Source organism: Augochlora pura, chromosome 9 (genome assembly GCF_028453695.1).
Source record: "Augochlora pura isolate Apur16 chromosome 9, APUR_v2.2.1, whole genome shotgun sequence".
Classification (NCBI taxonomy): domain Eukaryota; kingdom Metazoa; phylum Arthropoda; class Insecta; order Hymenoptera; family Halictidae; genus Augochlora; species Augochlora pura.
The window spans coordinates 2,369,829-2,382,336 of record NC_135780.1 but is presented as its reverse complement, the minus strand read 5'-3'; the positions used below and the strand labels follow the sequence as shown (position 1 = coordinate 2,382,336).

Here is a 12,508-nt window from a genome sequence, read left to right as displayed (position 1 = left end):
TACTAGTTAGCCAGTGAACGCGTCGAAAGCAACATTTAGTAAACGATATTTAAACCATGATAAACCCCCCACGGGACTTCAAAGAGACGCCGAGGTAGGGTCGAACGAATGATCTAAATTCAGAAAGATTCTCGCCGGCATAGCCGCAAAAACGTCGGCTGCAAGTGGCAATAAAGCGGTCGGTGAAATTTCCATGGCAGAGCGAATTATAGACGAGATCCTTTGATTACAGATCCGAAAGAGGCATCCGGTGAACCGTTGATGATCGAAAAGCGGCGACCGCGGTCCGACGCGACGCGGCGACGTCGACGACGACGACGACGACGACGCTTGCCACCCCTTTGCGGAAAAATCCGCAAGGTTTCCGAAGTATTTCAATCGAACCGTGCACGCGGAGACTGCATCTCGCCCCCGTGTCGCGGAATTCCCCGCGGGAAAGCGAAAGTATTCGGAGGGCAAGACGCGCGGCGAGATTCTTTCACGGAACGGTTTCGCTCGCGGCTTAATCGACCGCCGCCCTTCGAAAGATCTCTCGTGCCGTGCCGCGGTATCGTACTTTAATTCCCCACCCCCGGACAAACCCACGCCCCGCACCCCCCTCATCCCCGTTTGTGTGCAACGTACACCGAAACCCATGCACTCTCGATCCATATTCAGCCCGCGTCCGCACGTTCCGCTCCACCGTCACGGCCCGCACAGGCCCGAGATCGCGAGTCCGTGACCGAAACGCGTATCTTGCAGTTATTGCTTTTCTTAACAACGTCGTAGCCTAAAAATAGAATATTTTTACCGAGAATATGTATTAGTACAATTTTATATTTACCATATTTTTACCGAGAATATATATTAGTACAAGTCATTTCGATAGGTTAACCCTTTGCGCTCGAAGCCGTTTTTACTGTAAATCTGAAATAATTTGTCTAGTGTACAGTATTTCTATTTTAACCCTCTTAGTGCCGGACGAAAAAGACAAATTTCACAGTTTTACTAGGATTTGGAGAAAGGCTCATAAAAACCGAACGAAACGCAATATTTACATAATGCAAAAAGCCGCGTATTAAGGACGAAATTGAGAATGGAACAGCGACGCCAATTTTTCTATATTTATTGGAAATTATATAAATAAGAAAGGTTTAAGGATAAGGCAATTTTCGCCAGTGCTGCGCGAGCCGATATATCGGCCCTCCGGCACTAAGAGGGTTAAGCTACGAAAGCGCATTTTTTATATATAACAATTTTACTCTCGCGATTCATATTAACAGTTTCATTTCCAAAAATTTTTCTAACATCAAACTTTGTCGCTATAAAAATTATTTTAAAAGGTGACGAAACAATTTTAGTGGTGCCTCAGAGTCACCACTCGAGTGCAAAGGGTTAATAGTAATTGAGGTTATAAATTAATGTTACTGCACAAGAACTTGTACCTCATTTTTATACGTGCTTATTCGAAGAATTAAATGAAACGAAACAAACTCAACCCTTTGCACTCGAGTGGCGCCATTAAAATTGTTGCAGCACGTTCCAGAATTATTTTTAATACGTATCGCCGAAGCTTAAATTTAAAAATTGTTAAAGGCGCTACTGTTGTACGAGTCGCAAGACTAATGTTCATACGCATAAAATGAATATTGTTATATAAAGTGGAAACACTGGAAGCCAGAAAGATTATTTCAGATTAGCAGTTGAAATGGCTTCGAGTGCAACGGGTTAATAAAATCGTGTTCAATGCAGGCTAACTAATTCTTTTAACTTGCATCGAACATTTCACTAATTTTATTAACACTATTTATTAACACTAAGTTGTAACCAGGCGAATTAATTGAATCAATGCTATACGTACAATCGTAAAAATTAAAATTAGAAATTAAAAATTAAAAAAGTTCGTTCCTTCCGCGAGATGTGCAAGTTGCAACATTTTAGAGAATAATATTGTTCTTTGAAAAAAGAAGCTCCAGGCGAACATTGAGAAAAGATAATTTTCAGGAAAACTCCCGAGACAGCTCGTACATTATTGTAAGTTAGAAACTACTTCGAACCATATTTCGAACTTAAAATTTTATCGCTCTCGGTTTAGCGATTTCTCTGCTGCTTGTGCTGCCTGGTTCGGAAGAGTAGAACGAGGTGAAAAGAGATGGCGGGGTTGTAGCGGCGAAAATAGGAGGCGAAAGTCGTCAAAGGGGGGGTGGAGGGTGGGTGAAGAGCGACCAGATCCGCCGTGTTCCGTGCAATTGATCGGATATATTTATCGCGCGGTGGAAAATTAGCTTTGTTATTTTTACGAACCGCGGAGCCCTAATTCGCGGCAACCCGCCCCGCGCGCCGTCGCGCCACCCTCCCCGGCAGCCGAGAACTCGCGCGGTTAGCCGGCGCTAATTAATCGAGTTCAAGGCAGCGATCCGACCCGGCGGTACCGTAACCGCGCCTAGTTCCAGAAACCGGACTCTGTTCATTCTTTAAATGGATTTCATTGTGTCCGGAGGTCGATCGCGACGGGGCGTTACCACTTTCGGCGATCATATCGATTCCCGTTGCCCGCGAATCTACGATTGGTCACCGGATCTAGCATTTCCCCCTTGATAAACACCCTTTGAACTTGCCCGGCGTACGACTGCAGCGAACCGTGAATGCGACTCCGTAGAATCCCATTGGCTGATGGCTGTTTTCGCGCTGAAACCATCTGTCGAGTGGATCTGTTTCACGAGAGTCACGGTAACGCGGATGTTATAAAAATGGAAATTAACGAATAAATTTATTTTGAAACGATCCTCGGTTAGGAGGGAGGCATCATGGACCACTCTTTAATTCTTCTGGTAATCCTGGCAGCGATAATGTTCGCAGCGCTGCTTTACGATGGAAGAGTATTTTATTAGGGTAGACGATAATAACTTTCGTTATTGAACCGTGGAGCTTGGGCAATTAAAACGCAAATGAGTGCACGATCTACGAAATGGAGGGATATTTCAGGATATTTTTGAGAATAAATTGAAGATTTCAAAACAGGTTAGAAAGAAAGAATTTTTGCTTCTGAAAGTCTTCGCCTAATGAACCCTTTGCAGACGAGAATTCTTTGATCAAAAGCAATTATTTCAGAACACTTGATTATTCACCAAAAAAGTAAATAACAGGTAAGTAGAACGATGCATCCTAATTTTTTATTGTGCACATAGTCAAATTCTATACCAGCAATTTTTTTTAATAAAATATAGAACCCCTTATCGCTATGGCGACAAATATTAATATTTTTCAAATCACAGTCCTCAAAGGAAATGATGAAACGATTTTTGCAGAACTTCATTCCACGCGAATAATAAAATATTCGATTCCATCGCAACGCAAATGTTCGACCACGAAAATGCAATATTTCCAAATGACTCTAAAGAAGTTTTTTTTAAAGGTTGCCGTGCGAACCGGAGCATGCAGAAATTTTCTGAAAGTTCCCTAAGTGAATTGGAAGACGTACAGGGCCGAGGGAACTGCAGAAACGGGAATCGAATAGGCTGCTCCGGGTCCCTCGGGTCAAAGGCGAGCGACAGCTTTATCCTCGAGTACACAGTACAACGATTTATTCGAACATCCCTATTTCACGTCGCTAAAATTAAACAGCCTGACACGGACGTACAGCGATCCGGATTTACCGAAACGCGAACTAAAGGGAAAACGTTTTAAAAAATTATTTTCAACAATCGTGTATTCAAAATCGCAAATTCTGATTTTAAACGGGAGGCAGAGTGTTCGGTTCAGTTTTGGCTTCCGAAGTATGAATATTTAACGCAGCTCGCGATTTTAATAGCCCCTTGCTGTCGAGACTGTTTTAATACCAAAACATTTCCATTTGTTGTAGTTGTTTTTATTTCATACCGATGAATTTGGTAGTGTATTCTTGTAAAATATTTTTTATATATTATTTGGTAATTCATCGAATAGAAATTTGATAGTATGAAAATTCTTTTGTAAATAGCGTGGCAATTTAATAGTGTAGCGTTAAGCACTGTGGAAAAGTATGCTTTAAGATGTATTACTTTGCCTCGCGGTGACTTATGGCAACAAGGAAAATTACTCGGTTACGTAATTAAACGAATCACTCGAATCAATCTATACAAGGAAAACGAAGTTGCGTTTTAAAAATTTAAAAGGAGATCTGCCAAGGTAATGTGAAAGATCGTAAAATTTAACACATATCGTAAAATTTAACATATCCACATAATTAACACTAAAATTACCGAACAATAAAATTGATCGACGTGTATTGTCTAATGAAAGTGAAAAGATCCAATATACTTAGATTTATTATAGATTTATTATAGTGATATAGATTTAGATTTGATGATATAGATTTATGATATAGATTTATTATAGTAGTTGTTCGAACAATGTAATTGATTCATTAATTTTCTACGAAATTATCTTAATTGCTACCGCAATTTTAAATTGAGAAACCGGTAGTTTGACCACGGTAGCTTTAGCGTTGAACCCTCGTATATGCTAAAATGTTCCCATTAAATATGGAGATGATTTTTGAGTCTATCAAAAGAATAGCATCGGGGGATTCTACGCCCCGAAATGCCTCTGAGAATGTTCCGTTTGTAATGGAGAACCTACATATAACACGGCTATTGTTTTAGTTCATGTTTTGTCGGATCCGGACCACCGTGCGACAACAGTCTCGAAACTGTGCGCGAACCACCCCGCAGCCCGGCATCGCAGCGTACACGGAGACAGATCTGGGAGCCTTAACCCTTCCGACACATTTGCAGGATCGTTTCTGTGCTCGTTCCGTCCGCCGATCGATCCGGATGATCCGAGCGTAAGTGGGCCAAAGTACGGCTGGCGATAGGTATTCTTACAGATAGCTAACTTTAAGTTTCCGTTTAACCCGCCGACGCGATCGGACCTCGGCAGCCTCGGCTTGACAGCCAACCCCCCCTCCCTCTCTCTCTTTCTCTCTCTCATGATCCCATCAGCCATTTCCGCGATTTCGCGAGCTTCTCGACGGAAAGTCCGAAGACGCGTCAAAAGACTCGTATCGTTTTTTTTTCGTCCCAGCGAATCTGGAGCGACGGGGACGACGGCATTGAGCCGAGCGAGGCGGGAAACAGCGGCCATTTAACGAAAAAACCTTTTCCGACACGCTGTTCCTCCAACAGAGAACGCGATGTCCCGGGCCGCGAAACGTTCGTTCGTTCGTTCGTCGAAAAACCGCCCACGCTCGCGAGGAAATATGTGTCTTCGATTCTTCGGGCGCACTATGACCTTTCCGTTCGACGGGCCGATAAAATTAAATTGTTCTACATTTTGATCGCGAAACTGCATCGAGCATCGGGGGAACAACGGTGCTCCATTTTCTTTTTAGAAACGGCTCGCTGTGCAGGAGTTATGCACGCGCGCGTTCCCCTCGGCCTGTGCCGCGATCTTTTCTATAGAAAATGCATTCGCGAGCTCCGTTGCACCGGAGAGACCGCTTCCTCTTTCTTTTCTACAAGAAATCGCTCGGTTACAAGACGAAGCGAATAAAACGATGGAAATTGTAAGAAAATTCATGGTGGAATTTATTCCGAGATGTTCCGCGCAAGGGGAGCACGCTGCGGTTGCGGACGGCGCACCGTTCGTAGCTGGCCTTTTTATATTAAATACTACAAATTGTTAATGACTATAGCGAGAACATTTTATGCATTCATGTTTAAAATTAACGAGTGAAGTATAGAATAGGAGAATAGTTTAAAGAATTCAAAGATATTGATATGTTCCTTTCGGGTTGTTAAAATTATTCGAGGAAAGAAATTTTTGTATGGTTTCTGTTTCTTAAAAACGTCGTAGAAAATTCTGATTTTTCATAAAGATTCGTAGTCTAATTATAAGATTCAGAAAGAATTTATATCAATTATTTACTTAACTGCTGACTTGCTAATTCACAGTCTGTATTAATATTGGTTTGTTAACATTAACCCATTCGCTGCCACGCCTAAATTATATGAAGTCATTCCTATTGCCATTTATATTTCATCATTTATATTTTATCATTCTCTATAAGAAATAAAGTATTATTTTTCTAAAAAATTTTATTTGGAGTATTTTTTCAAGTTTTTTTACATATTTATATTTATGTTTTTTGGCCACAACAAATTTGCTAATTCAAAAGCCTGCATGTTATAATATATTTAAAGTAGGACGAGTATACTCGTCCTTGGCAACGAATGGGTTAATATTGGTCAAAAACCGTAAAGACCGCGTGAATGGATCGCGATATTTATTACCCGAACATAACCACAAAAAGAAATAAAAGAAATTAATGTAAAATAAAGATGCAATGCAAATAAAAATTAATAACAGAAAGGATAAACAGTAGCGTTAAACTACATAAATCTTTAACCACAATTAATATTCCTACTTAGCAACGATGCAGTACCCCAGAAACAACCCTCTGCGTACAGATCCCTGGCCAATCAGCCTCAACTTCGTTACCGACGAACATGTCGCGAACAATCTCCGAGACAAACCCTATCGACTACGTGGAAATTTTTTAAACAAAATCCCATAATTTTCGAGGATGAGAACACTGTAAGATCACCTCCTGTCTAAACTTTCTTCCTTAAAATTGCGAGATGGCCGCAATATTCCAAGCAGAGATTCTGGAAGTAAAATTATGCGAGCTGAGAACGCGCGGTACAAGCCCCGGGCGATCTAGAACGTCAGCTCAGCCCTGTCGGCTAAAAGAAGGAGCGTAAACCGGACGCGATTATTTATGCAGGCCAGATAAGAAAGAGCGTATAACTTATGGAACGGTGCTGGTATCTTTCTGGCGTGGAGCGCGTCTGGTGGCGGCAATCGTCCGTCCCCATCGCCTTTGTAACCCACCCCCGGGGGTCGTCTCTGCCCCCGAAACGCAACGGTTTCCCCCGAGTTTCTTTGCCGGACGGGTTTCCGCGAGTGTCGATCGAGGTCGATCCGTCGGGACGAGAGAACGTTAAAGAGAGAGAGAGAGGGAGAGGGAGAGAGAGGGAGAGAGACCGTTCAACGCGGACGTCCTCGGTTGGAAGAGTTCCAACGTTAATAGAGTCGCACCTTCTACCCCCGGAGCGCGAAAAAGTTGTTAGGTGCCATTTACCTGAGGGCTCTAACCGACCCCTACAGTTTTCGAGCCCGCGGAAAGCTTGAACACGACCGGCGACGCCGAGCCCGAGCCGAGCCCGAGCCGCTTTCCGCCGTTCTGCCGAGGCCTACGTGTTCTCGTTTAAACCCTCGTCACGTCTAATTCGCCCATAGGGCCCCTACCGTGGAAGAATCGTTAGAACCGAGTGGCCTCGACTGGATCATTTTGATTCCCATCCGGGAATCCGATTCCGGCCGTCTACGACCGTGATCTTTTCAACGCTGCAGCCCCGCGAAGCATCTGAACGATTTTTCGATTTCGCGAAACCTCGTCGACGGTCGAGCTGCTGTAACTTCGCGAAAAAGTATTGCACGGGGATAAGACCAGGCTCGTTTTAAAGCTTGATGCTTCTACTGTTCGTTGAACGCTCGTGATTTTTCGACGTGAATTTTTATTGTCACAGCACATTGGAAACTGGGGACAGGACAAATTAGCACCGGGAAAAAGGATATCTTTTCGAGTTTTAGTAAATGACGATATTTAAATAATCGTCATTTTGGAGGAAGAAATTGTATGATCAGAATCATGGACTCATTTTGAAGCTTGAAGCCTCTACTTTCGTATGGGGTAAGTCATTTTTTGCCGAGATCTTATTCCGTGATGCAGCAGATCGAAAATTTGAGACGCGAGTTTCAGTGTAACATCAGGTAATACCAAAAATTGGCGATGTTAAAATTATTGTCATTTTGCGAACAAAAATTGTGTAATAGTAATCTTGCGGTCGTTTTAATACCTCGAGCCTATACTTTCGAAGACCGTGAGCTATCTCGCCGTCTAATAATTCTGCATGATACAGCAGATTAAAACAATTTTCTTCGTGAAAAGATTATATTTGTTCGGAAGTAAAACGCCGATGACGATCGACAATTTGTTCAGAAAACCAGTCCACCATAGAACCGAAGTCCGAAGCCGCCCCTTTGCAACGACACCTTGAAACTCGATCTACGATTAGTCTTCGTCGTTTTATCGACCTTTCAATAGCAGGCGTATATCGCGCTCTTTAAAGAGTAGTAACCAGCGGGATTACTTTGTCACACAGCGAAAGTTCCGCGCGGAACAGGATAACGATCAAGCGAGTCTAGACGACGAAATAAAATATTAAGCTGGTAATTATATAGGCGGGTTGGTTGGACTCGTTTAAAAGAAATGACAGCGAAGAGGATAATGATCTGCGAACGCACGAAGCTCGCAGCAATTCCGCGGCGGGCACCGTCGTCCCACGGCATTTTAATACGAGATCAACATTTATTCAAGCACCTATATAACGACGATCCGGTTTGCGATACTTTCCGCAAAATTGTTGTTTCCAATTTGTTTTAATGGCTCTAAATAATCCGATTTAAAGGGTGCTTCTTCCGCTTCTTCGCCTTTGCGAACGTTCGATATCCTTCAACGTTTATACTTTGGCTCCGTTAACCATGCAATGTTCACAGCTCCATCGTTCAAACAAATGCGTCGAGCGGAAACACGACGGAGAGACAATCCTCGCGGTGTTCGGGATAGAAAATGGCTGGGCATACAAAAACAACGAGACAGGTCAGAACGACGACTCTGTCCCGCGGTGAGCGGAGAGAAAAATCCACCGGCGATTTCCCAGCGTTCCCTCATTCAATAAGCGTCCCGATAACGACGCACGGAAGCTCCCCGTTTATCTCGTTCGCGGATCTTCGCGATTTACATTTAGATTTTCCCGGGATCGGGCGACGCGACGCGACGCGACGCGACACGACGTTCTACCAGAGATAGAGATTCTATGGGGGTGGGTTTCGCGGCGAGACGGCCGACCCCTGCCATGCCCACTTTCTTCCGCGACCGGGTTCGCTGCACAATTACTCTGCCATGAATAGCTCACTTCAAACAATTTCCATATCCGATTAAAAATTCATCCCGCGTATTGATAATCCGAAGGGAACCGTTCGTGCCACGTTTCACACTGAATTTACACCGGTACTACGCCAGACAGGGGGTTCACGCTATATTGAAGCTGTATTTTAGTAATTAGGTTTACGGTGCGCTAAAACCAGTCATTTTCATGTGAAAAATTAACAAGCGTTTACAATTTCAGCAATATTCATTTTAGCAGTATACATTTACCAACAAAAGTTAAGAAATTGATATTATACATATACAGTACATATCATAGCGAAGCATATAACACATTGTATTATACCATTATTTATTTAGCGCATACGACAGAAAATAGCGAACTGATATAAATATAATGAATCAGAAAATTTAGATAAAAATGGAATTAATATTTTGAAGCATATAACACATTGTATTATAATATTATTTATTTAGTGCATACGACAGAAAATAGCGAACTGACATAAATATAATAAATCAGAAAATTTAGATAAAAATGGAATTAATATCTTCGTTTAATTTTTATTGGTAATTGTATATTCAATGAGACAAGATTAAGTAATTTTGTTATTATTTCAGTAATCGCAAATTATATCTTTGATATACACACAAGAGGTTATGGAAACTCCACAGTGTCCTATAGCCGCGTAACATTTTTGCAGATGAAATAGTTTTCACGGCGAGCATCGGCGAAATAAAAGTTTCAACGGGGACGTGGTTTGTGTAATGACCCAGATGGGAGTGCTGAAGGAAATTGCTCTAAAATATTCTACTTGTTGATGATACGTTTGATAAGATTGCTAAACCGAGTGTAGCAAATAGGGAGAATTATCTTCGCCGAGCAAGATAGATGAAGATCTTAATTAAAATTGTCTTCGAGCGTTGCGTCTGCAGACTGAACTGATATATCCAAAATTAATAATTCCAAAATTAATTCGAGAGTTAAGATATCGAAGCACGTAAAAATAAATTGTCTTAGCCGAACACGAGACAGCAGAAAGAAATCAATTGCCCTGCGAGAACTGTGAATCCTAAAACGATGAACCCTTTCCGATCTTGTTCCGGCGACTCGACCGCTGCTCGTCCGAAAGCGAAAGCAACGTGATTCGGTAGCATGCAAGATTCCCATAGAAAAATCTGTGCCATTGGCGTAACTGTTTTCACGTAATCCTACTCGAAAGTGAACCCATTACGCCGAACCTCTGCACGCTCTCGAGCAGAAAGAGCCCGACCGTGGCACTGCCATACCGAGCACCATGCAAGGGTTAAGATCGCACGGAGATTAGGCGAGCACGGCGTCGCGACGCGCGAAGCATCGTCGGACGGTCGGCTCCTGAATGGACTCCAGGTGAGCGTGTTCGTTTAAAAAGGAGAATATATAGGACCCAGCCGAGCGTCGCCGACAGCGGGGACCAACAAAGGCGAAAGACAATGGGTCACTGGCGCGGGCATTTGCTCGTATAGGAGAGATCGGGCCGGTTCGGGCCGGATCGGAGTCCGCGTAGGTACGGAGATTGGTGGAAACGAGGCCACAGGGGCATCTCGTCCGTCGATCGGGGGTGAGAGTGATTTTCACGAGGAGGGCAACGGTTGGAGCCGTGTGACAGGGGCGGCCGACACGATATCGATTAACAAACACTTGCCGATGAATCCTAGTCACATTTAATCACCGAGTGGCACAGGATAGATCGCGCGGATCTGGCCGCGATCGATCGCCGAATCCTGGCGAGTGCCACGGTACGCACCCCTTTAAGCGGACCACGGGAACAACCCCCGGTGTCTCACTTACCCCAGTGCCGTGTCCTCCATGCCAACTATCGGGAAGCAATCGATCCCCCAGGTTCCCGCTACACCATCCTCTCCGATCGGCCCAGTTTGATCGCCCGTCGTTGCTCCGCGCCACCACTTTCGCCTCTTCTTCCTCGACGTCGACGTCTTCTTCTCCCAAAAGCTGCTGCTTTTTTCCCCGTCGTTTCTTCTCTCTTCTGCACGATTTCTTCACTCCTCTCCTTCTTCCAATCTTTTCTCTCGCCAGTCTCTCTCTCTCCCTCTCTCTCTCTCTCTCTCTCTCTCTCTCTATTTCTCTCTCTCGTGCACGTTCTCTCGGCCTGGGCCAGCGGCTACCGTGGACACGTCTCTCTGCCGACAGCTTACATCTTGACGGTCCGTGCCAGCTGTGTTCCGCAGGAGACACGCTCTCTCGGCCCTCTGCACCGACGCACGGCGACCCACGTCCTACTCATGCTCGCTGTCTTTCGAACGCGCACTCGCCACCCTTACCCACGAACCAATGGACACCAGGGGTGCACGACGCCGCTAACGGGCCACCGGGCTACCCTCGACCCGCCATCTTTCAAACCGTCCGCCGAGAACAATCGGAAACTGTCACTCGAAACTCTGGTTTTCGCGAGCTTGCACGCTGTTCTGGGTTGTACACCGCGAGGGAAGATTATTACCTGGTTTCAGTCCCCGTTGCTGGAGGGTGGAATATCGAAAGTGTATTAGAGTAATTAATTCAAATTAATTCGTTTCTGAGTACGTCTATATTAAATGATTTCGATCAAATTCTGTGGGATTATATTTGCAATTATTCTGGGTGATTGTATTACACATGGGACCAGGGTGGATTGCAACTATCCTGGAATTATATTTGCTGTATGGTTTTACGGGGGCGCAGTTGAAACGATTGACTTGTCTGTGAATGTATTGATGGTGTAGTTTTCTAAAATTGTTAAGATTGTGCTACGATCTTTTTTACGATCGTTGAGGATGCGAGAATACCTCTGGGTAGGTTTATTAATTAAATGAAAATTAAAGAACCGTACCCTTTGTCGCTTCGTCATTGATTACGAGGCGTACGAAAGCACTCCAAACAGAAATGATGAAATCGTGGAACAATTGGGGTTTCGATAAATGCTACCACATAGAGCGGAGCAGCCACTCGTGGCTGTCCACTTCAGAATTATTGAGAACGGGTTGATGCTGTTGTGAGAAATTATTAAATATATTGATCTGTTCGTGCGTGTGCCGCGGTGGAAATCAATCGAAGCCACGATAAATGCACCCTTGAAATTTGCATAAGGAAATCGCCGCGAACGGTCGGTTAAACGGCCCTGTCCTATTATCCGCGATATACAAAAGAATATATCCAACCCTTTCGAAACGGTGATAAAAATAATTTAAGGAGACTCTCGTTGCCTCATTGTTCCCCGTTCGTAAACCGCAATACTTTCGTGTAACGCGCCTTCCGCACAATGGAAACGGTATTGTCGCCTTTCACGCTGGGTTCACACGTTCGGTAAACGCAGGCAAGGTGAATGACCCTGTTACCGACCACGCGAGAACGCCGTTCTATTCCAATGAATATCGTACAACCACCAGATACGGAAACGCGCTCGTTAAATATCAATCTGGCCAGCGTTTTCTTATTTCCAGCCTGCCCCGAGCGTACAGTATTTTTATTAGAAATTTATAACGAAGAACCGCATTCGATCC

At 44.0% G+C, this 12,508-nt stretch overlaps 1 protein-coding gene across 3 annotated transcripts in view; it reads right to left on the bottom strand.

The window, feature by feature from the left end:
- Positions 1-11,240, bottom strand: part of LOC144474898 (uncharacterized) — a 50,794-nt gene extending 39,554 nt beyond the window's left edge. For all 3 annotated transcript variants that reach the window (XM_078190275.1, XM_078190278.1, XM_078190279.1), the window contains exon 1: positions 10,803-11,240. The gene's annotated coding sequence lies outside the window, so the exon portion shown is untranslated. The remainder of the gene's footprint in view (positions 1-10,802) is intronic.
- Between the last annotated feature and the right edge of the window lie 1,268 nt (positions 11,241-12,508).